The sequence below is a fragment of the Oncorhynchus tshawytscha genome, unplaced genomic scaffold (assembly GCF_018296145.1).
Source record: "Oncorhynchus tshawytscha isolate Ot180627B unplaced genomic scaffold, Otsh_v2.0 Un_contig_4682_pilon_pilon, whole genome shotgun sequence".
Lineage (NCBI taxonomy): Eukaryota > Metazoa > Chordata > Actinopteri > Salmoniformes > Salmonidae > Oncorhynchus > Oncorhynchus tshawytscha.
Window position 1 is genome coordinate 199,081 of NW_024609592.1, and position 23,168 is coordinate 222,248.

Consider the following 23,168-nt stretch of genomic DNA (forward strand, 5'->3'; position numbering starts at 1 on the left):
GTACAGCAGACAAGACAAGGCTCTAACCCTGCAGTACAATACAGTAGACAAGACAAGGCCCTAACCCTACAGCACAGTAGACAAGACAAGGATTTAACCCTACAGTACAGTACAGTAGACAACACAAGGCTCTAACCCTACAGTACAGTAGACAGGACAAGGCCCTAACCCTACAGTACAATACAGTAGACAAGAAAAGGCCGTAGCCCTACAGTACAGTAGATAAGACAAGGCTTTAACCCTACAGTACAATAGACAAGGCTTTAACCATATAGTACAGTATACAAGACAAGGCCCTAACCCTACAGTACAGTAGACAAGACAGGGCTCTAACCCTACAGTACAATAGACAAGACAAGGCTCTAACCCCACAGTACAATAGACAAGACAAGGCTCTAACCCTACAGTACAGTAGACACGGCAACGCCCTAACCCTACAGTACAGTAGACAAGACAAGGCCCTAACCCTACAGTACAATAGACAAGACAAGGCTCTAACCCTACAGTTTCAGTAGACAAGACAAGGAACTCAATATCTAACTCTGACCAGCTTAAGTCGTCATCAGATGTCGTTGGGCAAATGCCATCTGAACAGAGCTTAACTGGAAGTGATTGGTGGTGAGCCGACTAACTCCCTCCTTCTTTCCTGAGGAGACAGCAGTCCGACAACCCTTGAGAGAGGTTGTAGTGGATACCACTGCTTACTGAGTTAACACAAGGAAAATGGTGGTGAATGGCTTTCTCAGACCTATGGAATACTGACTTTGCTCTTGGTTAGGCTCTGGCATTGAAGATAAATCATCATTATGAGACATAAGGAACCTCTGCATCGCTTGGCTCTTGGTTGGCTCTGGAATTCCTGATTTGGAATTCATTTGGATTAACTACGCGGGATCATTGCAATTTGAAACCAAAAGCCAGACTTCTTGGTGTGCTTGGGCTCCTTCCCACGACCTGTTGACTTGGTTCTTCTCTGAAACACTGTGGATATTATACATAATAGAGACAGAGAGACAGAGAGAAAGAGAAAGAGAGATAGAGAGAGAGAGAGAGAGAGAGAGAGAGAGAGAGAGAGAGAGAGAGAGGTCAGGCCTGACAGGCAGCAGTCAAAGGAAACTTCCTGTAGTTCTGTGGCAGAGTGTTTGAGCCGGCTTACCAGAATAAATAATTACTGTACGTTATTATAAGGCATGAACTCCCTTTCAAAGAGCACAAAGAGCAGGGGGAAGCAGCGACAGTGTTCTGCCGGAGACGGTGTTGACGCGGCCCTATATTGCCCCCTCCATGGGGTACGGCTCGGCCATCTCTGTGAGTATTGGGGGACAGAAAGAGGAGGTTTCTGTGTGTTCTCTCTGTATGTGTGTAGATTTTATTTTCCGCTGTGTCGTTCTCCCTAGTTTGGCTGTTGGACAGTAAAGCAGCTTTGGGAAAGTCCAACTGGCCAGGCTGGGTGTTAAAGGGGCGGAGCAACAAAGACGGATTATAGACCACACTGGGAGGACGCGTTGGAAATTAGTTTTTTATTTGTAATTTTATTTAATTAGGCAAGTCAGTTATGAACAAATTCTTATTTACAATGGCGGCCTACCAAAAGGCAAAAGGCCTCCTGCGGGAACGGGGGCTGGGATTAAAAATACATTTAATAAAAATATAGGACAAAAATTACATCATGACAAGAGAGACAACACAACACTACATAAAGAGAGACCTAAGACAACAACATAGCATGGCAGCAACACATGACAACACAGCATGGTAGCAACACAACATGACATCATGGTAGCAACACAACATGACAACATGGTAGCAAAACAACATAACTACAACATGGTAGCAACACAACAGGACAACAACATGGTAGCAACACAGCATGGTAGCAACACAACAGGACAACAATATGGTAGCAACACAACATGACAACAACACGGTAGCAACACAGCATGGTAGCAACACAACAGGACAACAATATGGTAGCAACACAACATGACAACAACACGGTAGCAACACAGCATGGTAGCAACACAACAGGACAACAACATGGTAGCAACACAACAAGACAACAACATGGTATCAACACAACAGGACAACAACATGGTAGCAACATAACATGGCAGCAGCACAGGGTACAAACATTATTGGGCACAGGGTTAGGCCCACACAGGCCCAGGACCACTCACTACAGTGTTAGGCCCACACAGGCCCAGGACCACTCACTACAGGGTTAGGCCCACACAGGCCCAGGACCACTCACTACAGGGTTAGGCCCACACAGGCCCAGGACCACTCACTACAGGGTTAGGCCCACACAGGCCCAGTACCACTCACTACCTCATTTTAAAGGGGTAATGTTGATTAATGTGTTTATATTGAGTAGACATACCTGTCAGGATTTGTCACATTTGACAAAAACTTCCTGTATGTCAACAGACTTGACATACTTGGTTGATGGACATACACTATATATACAGAGGTATGTGGACACCCCTTCATACACTATATATACAGAAGTATGTGGACACCCCTTCATACACTATATATACAGACATATGTGGACACCCCTTCATACACTATATATACAGAAGTATGTGGACACCCCTTCATACACTATATATATACAGAAGTATGTGGACACCTCTTCATACACTATATATACAAATGTATGTGGACACCCCTTCAAATGACTGGATTCAGCTATTTCAGCCACACCCCTTTCTGACAGATGTAGAAATTTGAGCGCACAGCCATGCAATCTCCATAGACAAACATTGGCAGTAGAATGGCCTTACTGAAGAGCTCAGTGACTTTCAATGTGGCAGCGTCATAGGATACCACATTTCCAACAAGTCAGTTCATAAAATATCTGCCCTGCTGGAGCTGCCTCGGTCAACTGTGAGTGTTGTTATTGTGAAGTAAGAAAGTCTAGGAGCAACAACAGCTCAGCCACGAAGTGGTAGACCACACAAGCTCACAGAACGGGACTGAATGCTAAAGTGTGTAGCGTGTAAAAATCGTCTGTCCTCGGTTGCAACACTCACTATTAAGTTCTAAGCTGTCTCTGGAAGCAACGCCAGCACAATAATTGTTTGTCGGGAGCTCATAAAATGGGTTTCCATGGCCAAGCTGCCGCACACAAGCCTAAGATCACCACGCACAATGCTAAAGCATTGGCTGGAGTGTTGTGAAGCACACCGCCATTGGGCCTCACTAATGCTCGTGGCTGAATGGAAGCAAGTCCCTGCAACAATGTTCCAACATCTAGTGGAAAGCTTTCCCACGAGAGTGAAGGCTGTTATAGCAGCAAAGGGAGGACCGACTCCATATTAATGACCATGATTTTGGAATGAGATGTTCGACAACCAGGTGTCCAGATACTTTTGGTAATATAGTGTAAGAGTAATTGAGGCAATTTATGATGAGATTAGGTTGAGTATTGATGTTCAGTGGTAGCAGCTGATATTTCAAGATGTAGGATGGTTGTTTGAGGGTATATTTCTATACTCCTTGGTTTTCTGTATCTAAAGTATAGTGGTGGATATTAAAGTATAGTGGTGGATGTTGAAGTTTAGTGGTGGATATTGAAGTGTAGTGGTGGATATTGAAGTATAGTGGTGGATATTGAAGTATAGTAGTGGATATTTAAGTGTAGTTGAAAATATTGAAGTGTAGTGGTGGATATTGAAGTGTAGTTGAAAATATTGAAGTGTAGTGGTGGATATTGAAGTATAGTGGTGGATATTGAAGTGTAGTTGAAAATATTGAAGTGTAGTGTTGGATATTCAGGTATAGTGGTGGATATTAAAGTATAGTGGTGGATATTGAAGTGTAGTGGTGGATATTGAAGTGTAGTGGTGGATATTGAAGTGTAGTTGAAAATATTGAAGTGTAGTGGTGGATATTGAAGTGTAGTTGAAAATATTGAAGTGTAGTGGTGGATATTGAAGTATAGTGGTGGATATTGAAGTGTAGTGGTGGATATTGAAGTATAGTGGTGGATATTGAAGTGTAGTTGAACATATTGAAGTGTAGTGGTGGATATTCAGGTAGAGTGGTGGATATTGAAATATAGTGGTGGATATTGAAGTGTAGTGGTGGATATGGAAGTGTAGTAGTGGATATTGAAGTGTAGTGGTGGATATTCAGGTATAGTGGTGGATATTCAGATATAGTGGTGGATATTGAAGTGTAGTAGTGGATATTGAAATATAGTGGTGGATATTGAAGTGTAGTTGAACATTTTGAAATATAGTGGTGTATATTGAAGTGTAGTGGTGGATTTTGAAGTGTAGTGGTGGATATTGAAGTGTAGTGGTGGATATTGAAGTGTAGTGGTGGATATTGAAGTGTAGTTGTGGATATTGAAGTGTAGTTGAAAATATTGAAGTGTAGTGGTGGATACTGAAGTGTAGTGGTGGATATTGAAGTGTAGTGGTGGATATTGAAGGGTAGTTGTAGATATTGAAGTGTAGTTGAAAACATTGAAGTGTAGTGTTGGATACTGAAGTTTAGTGGTGGATATTGAAGTGTAGTGGTGGATATTGAAGTGTAGTGGTGGATATTCAGGTATAGTGTTGGATATTCAGGTATAGTGGTGGATATTCAGGTATAGTGATGGATATTGAAGTGTAGTGGTGGATATTGAAGTGTAGTGGTGGATATTAAAGTGTAGTGCTGGATATTAAAGTGTAGTGCTGGATATTAAAGTGTAGTTGAAAATATTGAATTTTAGTGGTGGATATTGAAGTATAGTGTTGAAGTAAATTACCAATCTGTTCTTCCTACTATCACGGCCACCTAATCATCCCCAGTTTCCAATTGGCTCATTCGTCCCCCTTCCCCTCCCCTGTGTTCCCGTGGTCGTTGCTGTAAATGAGAATGTTTTCTCAGTCAATTTACCTGGTGAAATAGGGTTCAAAATAAAATAAAATAATCTCTATGAAGCAGGTGTTTGGACGATATAGTCACAGATGTTGTTAAACCCAAGACGTAGTCAAGGGCAGGCAAACCATGCCAAATATATCCTCCAAACACCGGCTTCGAGGGCATTATTACTTTTGTACAACGGGTTACCAACATATTCAAATAATGATTGACGTATTTTAGTTGAAAACGTTATTTTGATGAATTTATTCATACTTTCCACGAGATATTGTCCCAACACAACCTAGGGATGCTACCCAAGCCGGGTGGTTGTACATTCTATCAGTTAGGTTACCAGAGATGCGACCAGGATGGCGTGAAGAGTGAAAAGTTAGCTAGTGAACCAGGTTGGTGTAGTTCTCGGCCTAGCTTGTGAAACAGGATGGTGTGGAAAGTTAGACCTAGCTAATGAAACAAGTTGGTGTGGGAAGTTAGACCTAGCTAATGAAACAGGTTGGTTTAGGAAGTTAGACCTAGCTAATGAAACAAGTTGGTTTGGAAAATTAGGCAAGGCTAGTGAAACAGGTTGGTGTTGAGAGTGTAGAGAGTTCAGCCTAGCTAGTGAAACAGGTTGGGGTGGAGTGAGTGGAGAGTTAGGTGTAGCTAGTGAAACAGGGTGGTGTAAAGAGTTGAGCGTTAGACCTAGCTAGTGAACCAGGTAGGTGTGGAAAATTAAGCTTATCTAATAAAACAGGTTGGGTAGAGATTTAGGCCGATCTAGTGAAACAGGTTGGTGTGCAGTGTGTGGAGAGTTAGGCGTATTTAGTGAAACAGCTCGGTGTGCAGTTTGTGGAGTGTTAAACAGGTTGGTGTGGAAAGTTAAGAATAGGTAGAGAAACAGGTTGGTGTGGAGAAAGTGGAGTGTTAGTCTTAGCAAGTGAAACAGGATGGTGTGGAGAGTTAGGGCTAACTAGTGAAACAGGTTGGTGTGTAGAGCATTGAGTGTTGAACCTAACTAGTTTAAACATGGTTTGTGTGGTGAATTAAGACTAGCTAGTGAAACACATTGGTGTGGAGAGTGCGTAGTGCTATGCTATGCCTAGATAGTGAAACAGGTTGGTGTTGAGAGATTGGAGAGCTAGGCCTAGCTGCTGAAAAAGATTGGTTTGGCGAGTATGAACTGTTTGGCCTAGCTTGTAAAAAACGTTGGTGTGGAGAGCGGAAAGTTAGGCCTAGCTAGTGAAACAGGTTAGTGTGGAGAGTTAGGCCTAGCTAGTGAAACAGGTTTGTATGGAGAGAGTGGATAGTTAGACCTAGCTTGTGATAAAATGTGGTGTGGAGAGTGGAATGTAAGGCCGAGCTAGTGAACCAGGATGATGTAGAGTTTTAGGCCTATCTAATGAAACAGGTTGGTGTATAGAGATAGGCAAGGCTAGTGAAATAGGCTGTTGTGGAGAATGTGGAGTGTTCATCCTAGCTAGTGTAACATGTTGGTGTGGAGCGTAAGGCCTAGCTGGTGAAAAAGGTTGGTGTGGAGAGTGTGGAGAGTTAGGCCTAGCTAGTGAAAAAGGTTGGTTTGGAGAGTGAAGATATTTGCCTAGCTAGTGAAACAGGTTGGTGTGGAGAGTTAGGTCTAGCTCGTGAAAAATGTTGGTGTGATAGAGTTAGGCCGAGCTAGTAAAAAAGGTTTATATGGAGAGTTAGGCCTATCTAATGAAACACGTTGATGTAGAGTGTCAGGCCTGGCTAGGGAGACAGATTGGTGTGAAGAGAATGGAGAGTTAGGCCTAGCAAGTGAAACAGGTTGGTATGGAGAGTTAGTCATAGCTAGTGAAACAGGTTGGTGTTGTGAGTCTGGAGAGTTAGGCCTAGCTAGCAAAACAGATTGGTGGAGAAAGTGAAATTGTTTTCTTGATAGTGAACCAGGTTGGTGTGGAGAGTGTTTAGAGTTAGGCCTAGATTGTGAAACAGGTTGGTGTGGAAAGAGAGAAGATGATGAAACAGGGTAGTGTGGAGAGAGTGGAAATGTAGTCCTAGCTAGCCAAACAGGTTGGTGTGGAAAATTTGTAGTAACTAGTGTAAGAGTTTGGTGTGTAGAGTGTGGAGAGTTAGGCCTAGCTATTGAAACACGTTGGTGTGGAGAGTTAAGCAAATCAAATCAAATCAAATTGTATTAGTCACATGCACCGAATAGGTGAAATGCTTACTTACGAGCCCCTAACCAACAATGCAGTTAAAAAAAATACAGATAAGAGCAACAGTAAACTAACGATAGCGAGACTATATACAGGGGGGTACCGGTACAGAGTCAATGTGCCGGTTAGTTGAGATACATGTAGGTAGAGTTATTAAAGTGACTATAGATGATAACAACATAGAGTAGCAGCGGTGTAAAAGAGGAAGGGGGGGGTCAACGCAAGTAGTCTGGGTAGACATTTAATTAGATGTTCAGGAGTGTAATGGCTTGGGGGTAGAAGCTGTTTAGAAGCCTCTTGGATCTTGACTTGGCGCTCTGGTACCGCTTGCCGTGCGGTAGCAGAGAGAACACTCTATGATTAGGGTGGCTTTGACAATTTTTAGGGCCTTCCTCTGACACCGCCTGGTATAAAAGTCCTGGACGGCAGGAAGCTTGGCCCAGTGATGTACTGGGCCGTTTGCACGACCCTCTGTAATGCCTTGAAGTCGAAGGCCAAGCAGTTGCCATACCAGGCAGTGATGCAACCAGTCAGGATGCTCTCGATGGTTCATCTGTAGAACCTTTTGAGGATCTGAGGACCCATGTCAAATCTTTTCAGTCTCCTGTTGGGGAAGAGGTTTTGTTTTGCCCTCTTCACGACTGTCTTGGTGTGCTTGGACCATGTTAGTTTGTTGGTGATGTGGATGCCAAGGAACTTGAAGCTCTCAACCTACTCCACTACAGCCCCGTCGATGAGAATTGGGGCGTGCTCAGTCCTCTTTTTCCTGTAGTCCACAATCATCTCCTTTGTCTTGATCACGTTGAGGAAAGGCTGTTGTCCTGGCACCACACGGCCAGGTCTCTGACCTCGTTCCTATAGGCTGTCTCGTCATTGTCGGAGATCAGGCCTAACACTGTTGTATCATTGGCAAACTTAATGATGTTGTTGAAGTCACGCCTGGCCGTGCAGTCATGAGTGAACAGGGAGTTTGAGTTTATTTAACATTTTTACAGGGACAGTGCACATTAATCAACGTTTCAGTAAAAGTGCCGGTTTTAGCCAGCCGGCTAATTTCCAACCCCAGTCCCTGGGCAGGTTATTAAAAACAATTACAATAACAGTACAGACAATCATTGAGCAGTGAGCACACGCAGAGCAACATGAGACAAGAATGACGTAGCATGCAGACTGAGCAACAAAGCACAAAATGCAACAATTCAAGAATACAGGATGGGACTGAGCACGCACCCCGGAGGGGCTCGTGTTGAGAATCAGCGTGGCGGATGTGTTGTTACTTACCCTTACCACCTGGGGGCGGTCCGTCAGGAAGTCCAGGATCCAGTTGCAGAGGGAGGTGTTTAGTCCCAGGGTCCTTAACTTTGTGATGAGCTTTGAGGGCAATATGGTGTTGAACGCTGAGCTGTAGTCAATGAATAGCATTCTCACATAGGTGTTCCTTTTGTCCAGGTGGGAAAGGGCAGTGTAGAGTGCAGTAGAGATTGCATCATCTGTGTATCTGTTGGGGCAGAATGCAAATTGGAGTAGGTCTAGAGTTTTTTATATTTATGTATATTTTAATTTCACCTTTATTTAACCAGGTAGGCTAGTTGAGAACAAGTTCTCTTTTACAACTGCAACCTGGCCAAGATAAAGCAGTGCAACACAAACAACACAGAGTTACACATGGAATAAACAAAACATACAGTCAATAACACAGTAGAAAAAAAGTATTAATACAGTGTGTGGAAATGAGGTAAGATAAGGGAGGTAAGGCAATAAATTTAGCAGTTAATCACTTGATTAATATACTGGAGTGATAGATGTGCAGAAGATGAATGTGCAAGTAGAGATACTGGGGTGCAAAGGAGCAAAAAATAAATAAATAACAATATGGGGATGAGGTAGTTGGATGGGCAGATGGGCTATGTACAGGTGGGCTATGTACAGGTGCAGTGATCTGTGAGCTGCTCTGACAGCTGGTGCATAAAGTTAGTGAGAGAGATATGAGTCTCCAGCTTCAGTGATTTTTGCAATTCGTTCCAGTCATTGGCAGCAGAGAACTGGAAGGAAAGATGGCCAAAGGAGGAATTGGCTTTGGGGGTGACCAGTGAAATATACCTGCTGGAGTGCGTGCTACAGGTGGGTGCTGCTTTGGTGACCAGTGAGCTGAGATAAGGTGGGGCTTTAATTAACTAGCAAAGACTTATAGATGACCTGGAGCCAGTGGGTTTGGTGACTAATATGAAGTGAGGGCCAGCCAACGAGAGTATACAGTTTGCAGTGGTGGATAGTGTTTGGGGCTTTGGTGACAAAACGGATGGCACTGTGATAGACTGCATCCAATTTGCTGAGTAGAGTGTTGGAGGCTATTTTGTAAATGACATCGCCGAAGTCAAGAATCGGTAGGATAGTCAGTTTTACGAGGGTATGTTTGGTAGTGAGTGAAGGATGCTTTGTTGCGAAATAGGATGCCGATTCTAGATTTAATTTTGGATTGGAGATGTTTAATGTGAGTCTGGAAGGAGAGTTTACAGTCTAACCAGACACCTAGGAATTTGTAGTTGTCCACATAGAACCGTCCAGAGTAGTGATGTTGGACAGGCGGGCAGGTGCTGGTAGCGATTGGTTGAAGAGCATGCATTTAGTTTTACTTGCATTTAAGGGCAGTTGGAGGCCACGGAATGAGAGTTGTATGGAATTGAAGCTCGTCTGGAGGTTAGTTAACACAGTGTCCAAAGAAAGGCCAGAAGTATACAGAATGGTGTCGTCTGCGTAGAGGTGGATCAGAGACTCACCAGCAGCAAGAGCGACATCATTGATTTATACAGAGAAGAGAGCCGGCCCGAGAATTGAACCCTGTGGCACCCACATAGAGACTGCCAGAGGTCCGGACAACAGGCCCTCCGATTTGACACACTGAACTCTGTCTGAGACGTAGTTGGTGAACCAGGTGAGGTAGTCATTTGAGAAACCAAGGCTGTTGAGCCTGCCGATAAGAATGTGACTATTGACAGAGTCGAATGCCTTGGCCAGGTCGATGAGTAGAGCTGCATAGTATTGTCTCTTATCGATGGAAGTTATAATTTCTTTTAGGAATTTCTTTTAGGAGCATGGCTGAGGTGCACCCATGACCAGCTCTGAAACCAGATTGTATAGCGGAGAAGGTACGGTGGGATTCTAAATGGTCGGTGATCTGTTTGTTAATTTGGCTTTCGAAGACCTTAGAAAGGCAGGGTAGGATAGATATAGGTCTGTAGCTGTTTGGGTCTAGAGTGACTCCCTCTTCGAAGACCGCGGCGGGGTTCCAATCCTTGGGAATCTCTGACGATGCGAAAGAGAAGTTGAACAGGCTAGTAATTAGGGTTCCAACAATTTCAGCTTATAATTTTAGAAAGAGAGGGTCCAGATTGTCTAGTCCTGCTGATTTGTAGGGGTCCAGATTTTGCAGCTCTTTCAGAACATCAGCTATCTGGATTTGGGTGAAGGAAAAATGGGGAGGCTTGGGCAAGTTGCTGTGGGGGGTGTAGGGCTGTTGACCAGGGTAGGGGTGGCCAGGTGGAAAGCGTGGCCGGCCGTAAGAAAAATCTGTATTGAAATTCTCAATTATTGTGGATTTATCAGTGGTGACAGTGTTTCCTAGCCTCAGTGCAGTGGGCAGCTGGGAGGAGGTGCTCTTATTCGCCATGGACTTTACAGTGTCCCAAAACCTTTTGAGTTTGTGCTGCAGGATGCAAATTTCTGTTTGGAAAAGCTAGCCTTTGCATTCCTAGCTGCCTGTGTATATTGGTACCTAACTTCCCTGAAAAGTCATATATCACGGTGGCTATTCGATTCTAATGTAGTACACCACAGGATGTTTTTGTGCTGGTCAAGGGCAGTCAGGTCTGGAGTGAACCATATCTGTTCCTGAATGATTTTTTTTTAAACGGGGCATGCTTATTTAAGATTGTGAGGAAAGCACTTTTAAAGAATAGCCAGAATAACCTTCTACTGACAGAATGAGGTCACTATCCTTCCAGGATCCCCGGGCCAGGTGGGTTAGAAAGGCGTTCTCTGAAGTGTTTTAGGGTGATGTATGGTGACAAATGAGGGGTGGTCATTTGACAGCAGACCCATTACGGACGCAAGCAATGAGGCAGTGATCGCTGAGATCCTGGTTGAAGACAGCGGAGGTGTATTTGGAGGGCAGGTTGGTTAGGATGATATCTATGAGGGTGCCTGTGTTTACGGATTTGGGCTTGTACTTGGTAGGTTCATTGATAATTTTTATGAGATTGATGGCATCAAGCTTAGATGGTAGGATGGCCGGGGTGTTAAGGGTGTCCCAGTTTAGGTCACCGAACAGCACGAGCTCTGAAGATAGATGGGGTGGCAAATCAATTCACATTGTGTCCAGGGCACAGCTGAGGGCAAAAGGTGGTCTATAGCAAGCGGCAACGGTGAGAAACTTGTTTCTGGAAAGATGGATTTTTAAAAGTAGAAGCTCAAATTGTTTGGGCACAGACCTGGATAGTAAGACAGAACTCTGCAGGCTATCTCTACAGTAGATTGCAACTCCACCCCTTTGGCAGTTCTATCTTGTCGGAAAATGTTATAGTTAGGGATGGACATTTCAGGGTTTTTGGTGGCCTTCCTAAGACAGGATTCAAACATGACTAGGACATCTGGGTTGGCAGAGTGTGCTAAAGCAGTGAATAAAACAAACTTAGGGAGGAGGCTTCTAATGTTAACATGCATGAAACCAAGGCTATTATGGTTACAGAAGTCATCAAATGAGAGCACCTGGGGAATAGGAGTGGAGCTAGGCACTGCAGATCCTGGATTAACCTCTACGTCACAAGAGGAGCAGAGGAGGAATAGGATAAGGGTATGGCTAAAAGCTATAAGAACTGGTTGTCTAGTGCATTCGGAACAGAGGGTTAAAGGAGCAGGTTTCTGGGCGCGGTAGAATAGATTCAATGCATTATGTTCAGACAAAGGTATGGTAGGATGTGAATGCAGTTGAGGTAAACCTAGGCATTGAGTGAAGATGAGAGAGGTATTGTCTCTAGAGACATCAATTAAACCAGATGAGGTCACCGCATGTGTGGGAGGTGGGACAAGAGATTTAGCTAATGCATATTGAGCAGGGCTGGAGGCTCTACAGTGAAATTAGACAATAGTCACTAACCAAAACAGCAATGGACAAGGCATATTGACATTAAGGAGAGGCATGCGTAGTCGAGTGATCATTGGGTCCAGTGAGTAGCTGGGCGGGCTGGAGACGGCGATTCAGACAGCTAGCAGGCCTGGGATAGCAGGCTAGCAGAAGGGCCTTGGAGGGATGTCGCAACGGAAGAAGTCTGTTGTAGTCCCTTTGTGCTTTTACGTCGGCAGTCCAGTCGTGATGGATCAGTTTCTGGGATAATGGTGTTGATATGAGCCATGACCAGCCTTTCAAAGCACTTCATGGCTACAGACGTGAGTGCCAAGGATCAGTAGTTGTTTAGGCAGGTTACCTTAGTGTTCTTGGGCACAGGCACTACGTTGGTCTGCTTAAAACATGTTGGAATTATAGACTCAGACAGGGAGATGTTGAAAATGTCAGTGAAGACACTTACCGGTTGGTCAGCGCATGCTTGCAGTACACATTCTGGTAATCTGACTGGCCCTGCAGCCCTGTGAATGTTGACCTGTTTAAAGGTCTTACTCACATTGGCTGCGGAGAGCGTGATCACACAGTCTTCCAGAACAGCTGGTGCTCTGATGTGTGTTTCGGTGTTATTTGCCTCGAAGCGAGCATAGAAGCAGTTTAGGTTGTCTGGTCGGCTCGTGTCATTGGGCAGCTCTAAGCTGGGCTTCCCATTTTAGTCTCTAATGGTTTGCAGGCCCTGCTACATCTGACTTGCGTCAGAGCCGGTGAAGTACGATTCGATCTTAGTCCTATATTGACGTTTTGCCTGTTTGATGGTTCATCGGATGGCATAGCTGGATTTCTTATAAGCTTCCAGGTTAGAGTTCCACTCCTTGAAAGCGGTAGCTCACGCCTTCAGCTCAGTGTGGATATTGCCTGTAATCCATAGCTTCTGGTTGGAGTATGTACGTACTGTCACTGTGGGGACGACATCATCGATGGACTTATTGATGAAGCCAATGACTGATATGGTGTACTCCTCAATTCCAGTCTGCACTAGCAAAACAATCCTGTAGCTTAGCATTTGCTTCATCTGACCACTTTTTTAAATTGATTTAGTCACTGGTGCTTCATGCTTTAATTTTGGCTTGTAAGCAGGAATCAGGAGGATATAATTATGGTCAGATTTGACAAATGGAGGGTGGGGGAGAGCTTTGTACGTCTCTGTGTGTGGAGTAAAGGTGGTCTAGTCCCCCCCCCCCCTAGTAACACATTTAACATGCTGGTAGAAATTTGGTAAAACGGATTTAAGTTTCCCTGCAGTAAAGTCCCCGGCCACTAGGAGTGCTGCCTTTCGGTGAGCGTTATCTTGTTTGATTATGGAGGAACACAGCTCATTCAATGCTGTCTTAGTTCCAGCTTCTGACTGTGGGTGTATGTAAACAGCTACGAAGAATACTGATGAAAACTCTCTAGGTAGGTAGTGTGGTCTACAGTTTATCATGAGATACTCTCCCTCAGGCTAGCAATAGTTTGAGACTTCCTTAGATATCGTGTACCAGCTGTTATTTACAAAAACACATTGTCCACCTCCCCATTTCTTACCAGACGCCGCTATTGTATCCTGCCGGTGCAGCGTAAAACCAGCCAGCTGTATGTTGATAGTGTTGTATTTCAGCCACATCTCTGTGAAGCATCAGATATGACAGTTTTGAATGTCCCGTTGGTAGTTTCATCTTCTGCGTAGGTAATCTGTTTTATTGTCCAAAGATTGCACATTTGCTAGCAGAATGGAAGGAAGTGGGGGTTTATTCCATTGCCTACGAATTCTCAGGAGGCAGCCCGCCCTCTGGCCCCTTTTTCTCCACCTCCTCTTCACACAAATCACAGGGATCTGGGCCTGTTCCCGAGAAAGGAGTATATTGTTCGCGTCGGGCGCATCAGACTCGTTAAAGGAAAAAAAGGATTCTGCCAGTCCGTGGACAGTAATTGCAGTCCTGATGTCCAGAAGTTATTTTCGGTCATAAAAGACAGTAGTGGCATCATTATGTACAAAATAAGTAAAAAAATAAGTTACAACCAATGAAAATAAATGAACAAAAAAACAATCGGTTGGGGGCACGTAAAACGTCTGCCTTCTTCTCCGGCGCCATCTAATCCTAGGTAGTGAAACAGGTTGGTATGGAGAGAGTGGCGTAGCTTGTGAAAGAAATTGGTGTGGAGATGTAGGCATGTGGAGAGTGAATAGATGTGCCTATCTAGTGAAACAGGTTGGTGTTGAGAGCCTGGAGAGTTAGGCCTAGCTATTTAAAAACATTGGTGTGGAGAGTAAGGCCTAGCTAGTAAAACATGTAACTGTGGAGATTTAGGCCTAGCTATCAAAACAGGTTGGTGTGGAGAGTCAGGCCTAGCTATTGAATCATGTTGGTGTGGAGAGTTGATCATAGGTAGTGAAGCATGTTGGTGTGGCGAGTTAGGCATAGCTAGTAATACAGGCTGTTGTGAATAATTAGGCCTAGCAAGTGAAACAGGTTAATATGGAGAGAGTGGAGAGTTAGGCCTAGCTGGTGGAATGTGTTTATGTGGAGACTTAGGCCTAGCCTGTGACATAACTTGCTGAGGAGAGAATGGAAAGTTACGCCTAGCTAATGAAACAGGTCGGTGTGGAGAGAGTAGAGGGTTAGGCCTAGCTAGTGAAACATGTTGGAGTGGAGAGTTAGGCCTAGCTGGTGAAGTAGGTTGGTTTGGAGAGTTAGGCTTAGGTAGTGAAACATGTTGGTCTGGATAGTTTAGCCTAGATAGTGAAACAGCTTGGTGTGAAGAGTGTGAAGCGTTAGGCCTAGATAGTGAAACAGCTTGTTGTGAAGAGAGATGAGAGTTAGGCCTAGAAAGTGAAACAGGTTGGTGTGGAGAGTTAGTAAAAACATTTAGTGTGGAGAGGACTAGCTAGCGAAACAGGTTGGTGTAGAGAGAGTGCAAAGTTAGTCCTAGCTAGTGAAACAGGTTGGCGTTGAGACTTGGGTGTAGGTAGTGAAACAGGTTGGTGTGGATAGTTAGTTGTAGCTAGTGAAACAGGTTGGCGTTGAGATTTGGGTGTAGGTAGTGAAACAGGTTGGTGTGGATAGTTAGTTGTAGCTAGTGAAACAGGTTGGTTTGGAGAGCTAGGCATAGTTAGTGAAACAGTTCGTGGGCAGAGTTTGGCATGGCTAGTGAAAGGTTGGTTTGGAGAGTGTGAGGTGTTAGGCCTAGACAGTGAAACAGGTTGGTGTGGAGAGTTAGTAAAACATTTTAGTGTGGAGAGTTGGTTCTAGCTAGTGAAACAGGTTTTGTGGAGGAAGTGGAAAGTTACTCCTAGCTAGTGAACAGGTTGGCTTTGAGAGTTGGGTGTAGCTAGTGAAACAGGTTGGTGTAGAAAGTTGAGAGTTAGACCTAGCTAGTGAAACAGGTTTGTTTGGAGAGTTAGGCATGGCTAGTGAAAGGTTGGTGTTGAGAGTGTGGAACGTTTGGCCTAGTTAGTAAAACAGGTTGGTGTGGAGATGTAGGCATGACTAGTGAAATGGATTGGTGTGGATAGAGTGGAGAGTTAGGCGTAGCTAGTGGAACAGGTTGGTGTGGAGGGAGTGGAAAGTTAGTCCTAGCTAGTGAAACAGGTTGGTAAGGAGAGTGTAGAGAGTTTAGCCTAGCTAATGAAAGGTTTGTGTGGAGAGTTAGGTCTCGCCCCTCTTCGGTCTTGGTCTTGACTCTGACTTGATTTTCTCTGGTAGCATAGTCCGGGTAGCCATTTGATTAGCTGTTCAGGAGTCTTATGGCTTGGGGGTAAAAGCATTTGAGAAGTATTTTGGTCCCAGACTTGGTGGTCTGGTATCGCTTGCCTTGAGGTAGCAGAGAGAACAGTCTATGACTGGGGTGGCTGGGGTCTTTGACAATTTTTAGGGCCTTCCTCTGACACTGCCTGGTATAGAGGTCCTGGATGGCAGGCAGTTTAGTCCCAGTGATGTATTGGGCCGTAAGCACTACCCGTTGTAGTGCCTTGCGGTCGGAGGCTCAGCAGTTGCTGTACCAGGCAGTGCTGCAACCAGTCAGGATGCTCTCGGTGTTGCAGCTGTAGAACCTTTTGAGGATCTGAGGACCTGCAAAATGCAAAATCTGTTAAGTTGACTGAGGGGCCAGCATCCTGGAGTCGCCTCTTCACTGTTGACGTTGAGACTGGTGTTTTGCGGGTACTATTTAATGAAGCTGCCAGTTGAGGATTTGTGAGGCATCTGTTTCTCAAACTAGACACTCTAATGCACTTGTCCTCTTGCTCAGTTGTGCACCAGGGCTTCCCACTCCTCTTTCTATTCTGGTTAAAGCCCGTTTGAGATGTTCAGTGAAGGGAGTAGTACACAGCATTGTATGAGATCTTCAGTTGTTTGGCAATTTTCGCATAGAATAGCCTTTGTTTCTCACAGGAAGAATTGACTCACAAGTTTTAGAAGAAAGTTCTTTGTTTCTGGCCATTTTGAGCCTGTAATCGAACCTACAAATGCTGATGCTCCAGATACTCAACTAGTCTTAAGAAGGCCAGTTTTATTGCTTCTTTAATCAGAACAACAGTTTTCAGCTGACTAACATGATTGCAAATAGTTTTCTAATGATCAATTAGCCTTATAAAATTATAAACTTGGATTGGCTAACCCAGTGATGGTTGCTGATATTGTGCCTCTGTACGCCAATGTAGATATTCCATAAAAAAATCTGCCTTTTCCAGCTACAATAGTCATTTACAACATTAACAATGTCTACACTGTATTTCGGATCAATTTGATTATATTTTAATGGACAAATAATGTCTAAGTGACCCCAAACTTTTGAACAGTAGTGCACATATGAGATGAGTAGAGTAAGACAAGTTAAAATTATTAAGGTGTCATTGTTTAAAAGTGACTAGTGATCCATTTATTAAAGTGGACAGGGATTTAAGTCTCAAATTAGCAGACGCCTTTCTGAGTCCATCAGCAGTCTGATGGCCTTGAGATAAAACCTGTTTTTCAGTCTCTCGGTCCCAGTTTTGATGCAATGGTACTGACCTCGCCTTCTAGATGGTAAATGGGGTGAACAGGCAGTGGCTCGGGTGGTTATTGTTCTTGATGATCTTTTTGGCCTTCCTGTGACATCGGGTGCTGTAGGTGTCTTAGAGGGCAGGTAGTTTGCCCACGGTGATGCATTGTGCAGAAAGCACCACCCTCTGGAGAGCCTTGCGGTTGAGGGCGGTGCAGTTGCTGCTGTTTCCTGAAGTCCATGATCATCTCCTTTATTTTGTTGACGGTGAGTGAGACGTTGTTTTCCTGACACCGCACTCCGAGTGCCCTCACCTCGTCCCTGTAGGCTGTCTCATCGTTGTTGGTAATCAGGCCCACTACTGTTGTGTCATCTGCAAACTTGATTATTGAGTTTGAGGCATGCATGACCACGAAGTCGTGGGTGAACAGGGAGTACAGGAGGGGGCTGAGCACGCACCATTCATAGGCTTCAGTGTTAAGGGTCAGCAAAGTGGAGATGTTGTTTCCTACCTTAAACACCTGGGGGCGGCCGTTAGAAAGTCCAGGACCCTTTTGCACAGGGCGGGGTTGAGACCCATGGCCTCCAGCTTGATGATGAGCTTGGAGGGTACTATGGTGTTGAATGCTGAGCTGTAGTCAATGAACAGCATTCTTACATAGGTATTCCTCTTGTCCAGATGGGATAGGGCAGTGTGCAGTGTGATTGCGATTGCTTCGTCTGTGGACCAGTTGGGGCGATATGCAAACTGAAGTGGGTCTAGAGTGGCAGGTAAGGTGGAGGTAAAATGATCCTTGACTAGCCTCTCAAAGCACTTCATGATGTCAGAAGTGAGTGCTATGGGGCGGTAGTCATTTAGTTCAGTTATCTTTGCCTTCTTGGGTACAAGGACAATGGTGGCCATCTTGAAGCATGTGGGGAGCGCAGACTGGGATAGGGAGAGATTTAATATATTTGTAAACACACCAACCAGCTGGCCTGCACATGCTCTGAGGACATGGCTAGGGATGTCGTCTGGGCCAGCAGCCTTGCGAGGGTTAACACGTTTAAATGTCTTACTCATGTCGGACACGGAGAAAGAGAGGGGGGGGGCTGCAGTTCTTGGTAGCGGGCTGCTATAGTGGCACCATATTATCTTCAAAGCGGGCAAAGAAGTTGTTTAGTTTGTCTGGAAACGTGACATCGGTGTCCGTGACGTGGCTGGTTTTATTTTTGTAGTCCGTGATTGCCTGTAGACCCTGCCAGATACGTCTCGTGTCTAAGTCGTTGAATTAGGACTTCACTTTGTCCCTATACCGACATTTTGCTTGTTTGATTGTCTTGCGAAGGGAATAACTACACGGTTTATATTCAGCCATATTCCCAGACCTCTTTCCATGGTTAAATGTGGCGCTTTCAGTTTTGTGCGAATGCCACCATCCATCCACGATTTCTGGTTAGGGTAGGTTTTAATAGTCACAGTGGGCACAACATCTCCAATGCACTTCCTTATAAACTCACTGACCAAGTCAGCGTATAGATCAAAGTTGCTCTCTGAGGCTTAGTTTAGTTTAGTTGATTAATTCGACCATTTAAAAAAACAAGCACACATAAAACTTGAAAAAGCCACACATGCACATGAATGAAATCATTGAGGATAACACACAATACAGTCTGGGACTTATTTCCCATTGTGGTCCTCTTGAGACAAGATGGCTTGACAAGATTGAACACAGTATGTCAGTGAAATAATAAAACAATAACAGAGAAGAAGAACATCTATCTCATAATTCCAGTTACATCATAGGGGTTATTCATGTGGGCACAGAAGACATCAAACATATTTTTACTTTATGTTTAAAGCTGCCCAGAGAGGACGTTGTTTTTATGGGCAGAGGCAACTTATTCCATTCTGAGGCTCCAGTATACAAGAAAGTACCTTTCCCAGCATTACTCCTGAACCTGTATAAGCACACATCAGAAACACCTGATCTGGTGCTGTGATTGTGTGCATCCCTAACACGAGGAAAGTCATCACTTAGATATCTGGGCGCAGGACCATAAATACTCCTGTAAACTAAACCTAGTCTAATCTGGGACACCCTAGCCTCAACAGGCATCCAGTTTAGTTCCTGAAAGCAGCTCCTGACTATGTGTGTACGTGGACTCACCTTCAATACTACCCTGATCAGCTTATTCTGGGATATCTGGAGCTTCCCCTTCATAAGTTTAGATAAGCCCCAAACAAGGAAGTACTAGCATAGTCAAAGCCCAGAACATTTCCCAGTCCGCATGATCAAAACGATCTTGAAGCGTGGATTCCGATTGGTCAGACCAGCGTTGAATGGTTCTAGTCACGGGTATATCCTGTTTGAGTTTCTGCCTATAAGACGGTAGGAGCAAGATAGAGTCATGGTCGGATTTGCCGAAGGGAAGGAAGTTAGAGTAGCAGTCATCGAGGGTATTACAAACCAAGTACTGCAATCAATATGCTGATAGAATTTAGGTAGCCTCGTTCTCAAATTTTCTTTGTTAAAATCCCCATCTACAATAAATGCAGCCTCAGGATATATGGTTTCCAGTTTACAAAGATACCAGTAAAGTTCCTTGAGGGCCGTCGTGGTGTTTGCTTGAGGGGGTATATACACAGCTGTGACGATAACTGATGAGATGTACACAGAGAGTTAATATTAATAATATGCATGTCAATCTCTCCTGGCTCAAAGTAGAGGAGAGATTGACTTCGTCACTACTTGTGTTTGAGAGGTATTGACATGTTGAAAGCACTGAGCTGTCTGTTTGAACTACTGGGGCACAGCTCAAAAACCCATGCATACCCCACAAGACATGCCACCAGAGGTCTCTTCACAGTCCCCAAGTCCAGAACAGACTATGGAAGGAGCACAGTACTAAATAGAGCCATGACTACATGGAACTCTATTCCACATCAATCAACTCATGAAAGCAGTAAAATTAGATAAAAAAACACCTTATGGAACAGCGGGGACTGTGATGCAACCCAAACATAGGCACAGACACATGCATACACACACACACGATAGCATACGCGCTATTCATACACATGGATTTTGTACAGTATATATGTTGTAGTGGTGGAGTAGGGGCCTGAGGGCACACAGTCTGTGAATGTATTGCAATGTTTTTTAAATGTTCTAAACTGCCTTCATTTTGCTGGACCCCAGGAAGATTAGCTGCTGCCTTGGCACGAATTAATGGGGATCCATAATAAACCCCAGGAAGATTAGCTGCTGCCTTGGCACGAATTAATGGGGATCCATAATAAACCCCAGGAAGATTAGCTGCTGCTTTGGCACGAATTAATGGGGATCCATAATAAACCCCAGGAAGATTAGCTGCTGCTTTGGCACGAATTAATGGGGATCCATAATAAACCCCAGGAAGATTAGCTGCTGCTTTGGCACGAATTAATGGGGATCCATAATAAACCCCAGGAAGATTAGCTGCTGCCTTGGCACGAATTAATGGGGATCCATAATAAACCCCAGGAAGATTAGCTGCTGCTTTGGCATGAATTAATGGGGATCCATAATAAACCCCAGGAAGATTAGCTGCTGCTTTGGCATGAATTAATGGGGATCCATAATAAACCCCAGGAAGAGTAGCTGCTGCCTTGGCACAATTAATGGGGATCCATAATAAACCCCAGGAAGAGTAGCTGCTGCTTTGGCACGAATTAATGGGGATCCATAATAAACCCCAGGAAGATTAGCTGCTGCTTTGGCAGGAATTAATGGGGATCCATAATAAACCCCAGGAAGAGTAGCTGCTGCCTTGGCACGAACTAATGGGCATCCATAATAAACCCCAGGAAGATTAGCTGCTGCCTTGGCAGGAGCTAATGGAGATCCATAATAAACCCCAGGAAGAGTAGCTGCTGCTTTGGCACGAACTAATGGGCATCCATAATAAACCCCAGGAAGATTAGCTGCTGCTTTGGCACAAATTAATGGGGATCCATAATAAACCCCAGGAAGAGTAGCTGCTGCTTTGGCACGAACTAATGGGCATCCATAATAAACCCCAGGAAGATTAGCTGCTGCTTTGGCACGAATTAATGGGGATCCATAATAAACCCCAGGAAGAGTAGCTGCTGCTTTGCACGAATTAATGGGGATCCATAATAAACCCCAGGAAGAGTAGCTGCTGCTTTGACACGAATTAATGGGGATCCATAATAAACCCCAGGAAGATTAGCTGCTGGTTTGGCACGAATTAATGGGGATCCATAATAAACCCCAGGAAGAGTAGCTGCTGCCTTGGCACGAATTAATGGGGATCCATAATAAACCCCAGGAAGAGTAGCTGCTGCTTTGGCACGAATTAATGGGGATCCATAATAAACCCCAGGAAGATTAGCTGCTGCTTTGGCAGGAATTAATGGGGATCCATAATAAACCCCAGGAAGAGTAGCTGCTGCCTTGGCACGAACTAATGGGCATCCATAATAAACCCCAGGAAGATTAGCTGCTGCCTTGGCAGGAGCTAATGGAGATCCATAATAAACCCCAGGAAGAGTAGCTGCTGCTTTGGCACGAACTAATGGGCATCCATAATAAACCCCAGGAAGATTAGCTGCTTTGGCACGAATTAATGGGGATCCATAATAAACCCCAGGAAGAGTAGCTGCTGCCTTGGCACGAATTAATGGGGATCCATAATAAACCCCAGGAAGAGTAGCTGCTGCTTTGACACGAATTAATGGGGATCCATAATAAACCCCAGGAAGATTAGCTGCTGCTTTGACACGAATTAATGGGGATCCATAATAAACCCCAGGAAGATTAGCTGCTGCCTTGGCACGAATTAATGGGGATCCATAATAAACCCCAGGAAGATTAGCTGCTGCCTTGGCACGAATTAATGGGGATCCATAATAAACCCCAGGAAGAGTAGCTGCTGCTTTGGCATGAATTAATGGGGATCCATAATAAACCCCAGGAAGAGTAGCTGCTGCTTTGGCACGAATTAATGGGGATCCATAATAAACCCCAGGAAGATTAGCTGCTGCCTTGGCATGAATTAATGGGGATCCATAATAAACCCCAGGAAGAGTAGCTGCTGCCTTGGCAGGAACTAATGGGGATCCATAATAAACCCCAGGAAGAGCAGCTGCTGCCTAAGATTACACCATGGGTCATTAATCATGAAGCATACACCCCTGCCCTTCTTCTTCCCAGAGAGGTGTTTATCTCTGTCGGCGCGATATTTCTAAAACTAAAAGCATTTTATTTGGGACAAACCATTCACTAAACCCTAAAGCTTAACTAAATCTTGTAATGATTAATGTGGAAATTAAGCAAGTTAAGGTGACTCAACTGCTTGATGAGTAACCCTGGATAGTAAACTATTATGGTAAAAACATACTGATGCAACGGTAATTGGTAAGATGGTCTGTCCGTAATAAAGTGCTGCTCTACTAGTCCGACAGGCCCTAGTTTTTGTTACACCTCGACTATTGCCCAGTCATATGGTCAAGTGAATCAACATCAATTATCTCCTGGATAAAAGTAGAGATTAACTGCATCACTACTTGTCTTTGTTAGAGGTATTGACATGTTGTTGAAAGCACCAAGCTGTTTGTTCAAATGACTAGCACACAGCACAGACAAACATACGTAGCTAACTAACACTACCTACAGCTTGACTGGTATTTATTTTTGATTGAACTTTGTTTAACTAGGCATATCAGTTAAGAACAAATTCTTACTTACAGTGACAGCCTAGGAAGAGTGGACTAACTGCCTTGTTCAGGGGCAGAACAAAAGATTTTACCTTGTCAGCTCGGGATTCGATCTAGCATCCTATCATTGACTGTCCCAACACTCTAACCACTAGGCTGCCTGCCACCCCTGTGGTCAGGCAGAGCTCTGCTTTACAGATGTTGTACATATTTAGATGTTGGGGCTCTACTTTTAGGATCTTCATTCAAAATTCAAAAATGAACGCACATCTGAGCTATC

At 44.3% G+C, this 23,168-nt stretch overlaps 1 long non-coding RNA gene across 1 annotated transcript in view; it reads left to right on the forward strand.

Moving 5' to 3' along the window:
• Positions 1 to 653: 653 nt before the first annotated feature.
• LOC121845226 overlaps positions 654 to 23,168 on the forward strand; it is a 31,551-nt gene continuing 9,036 nt past the window's right edge. The window contains exon 1 of the long non-coding RNA XR_006082454.1: positions 654 to 1,308. This is a non-coding gene — a long non-coding RNA (uncharacterized LOC121845226). The remainder of the gene's footprint in view (positions 1,309 to 23,168) is intronic.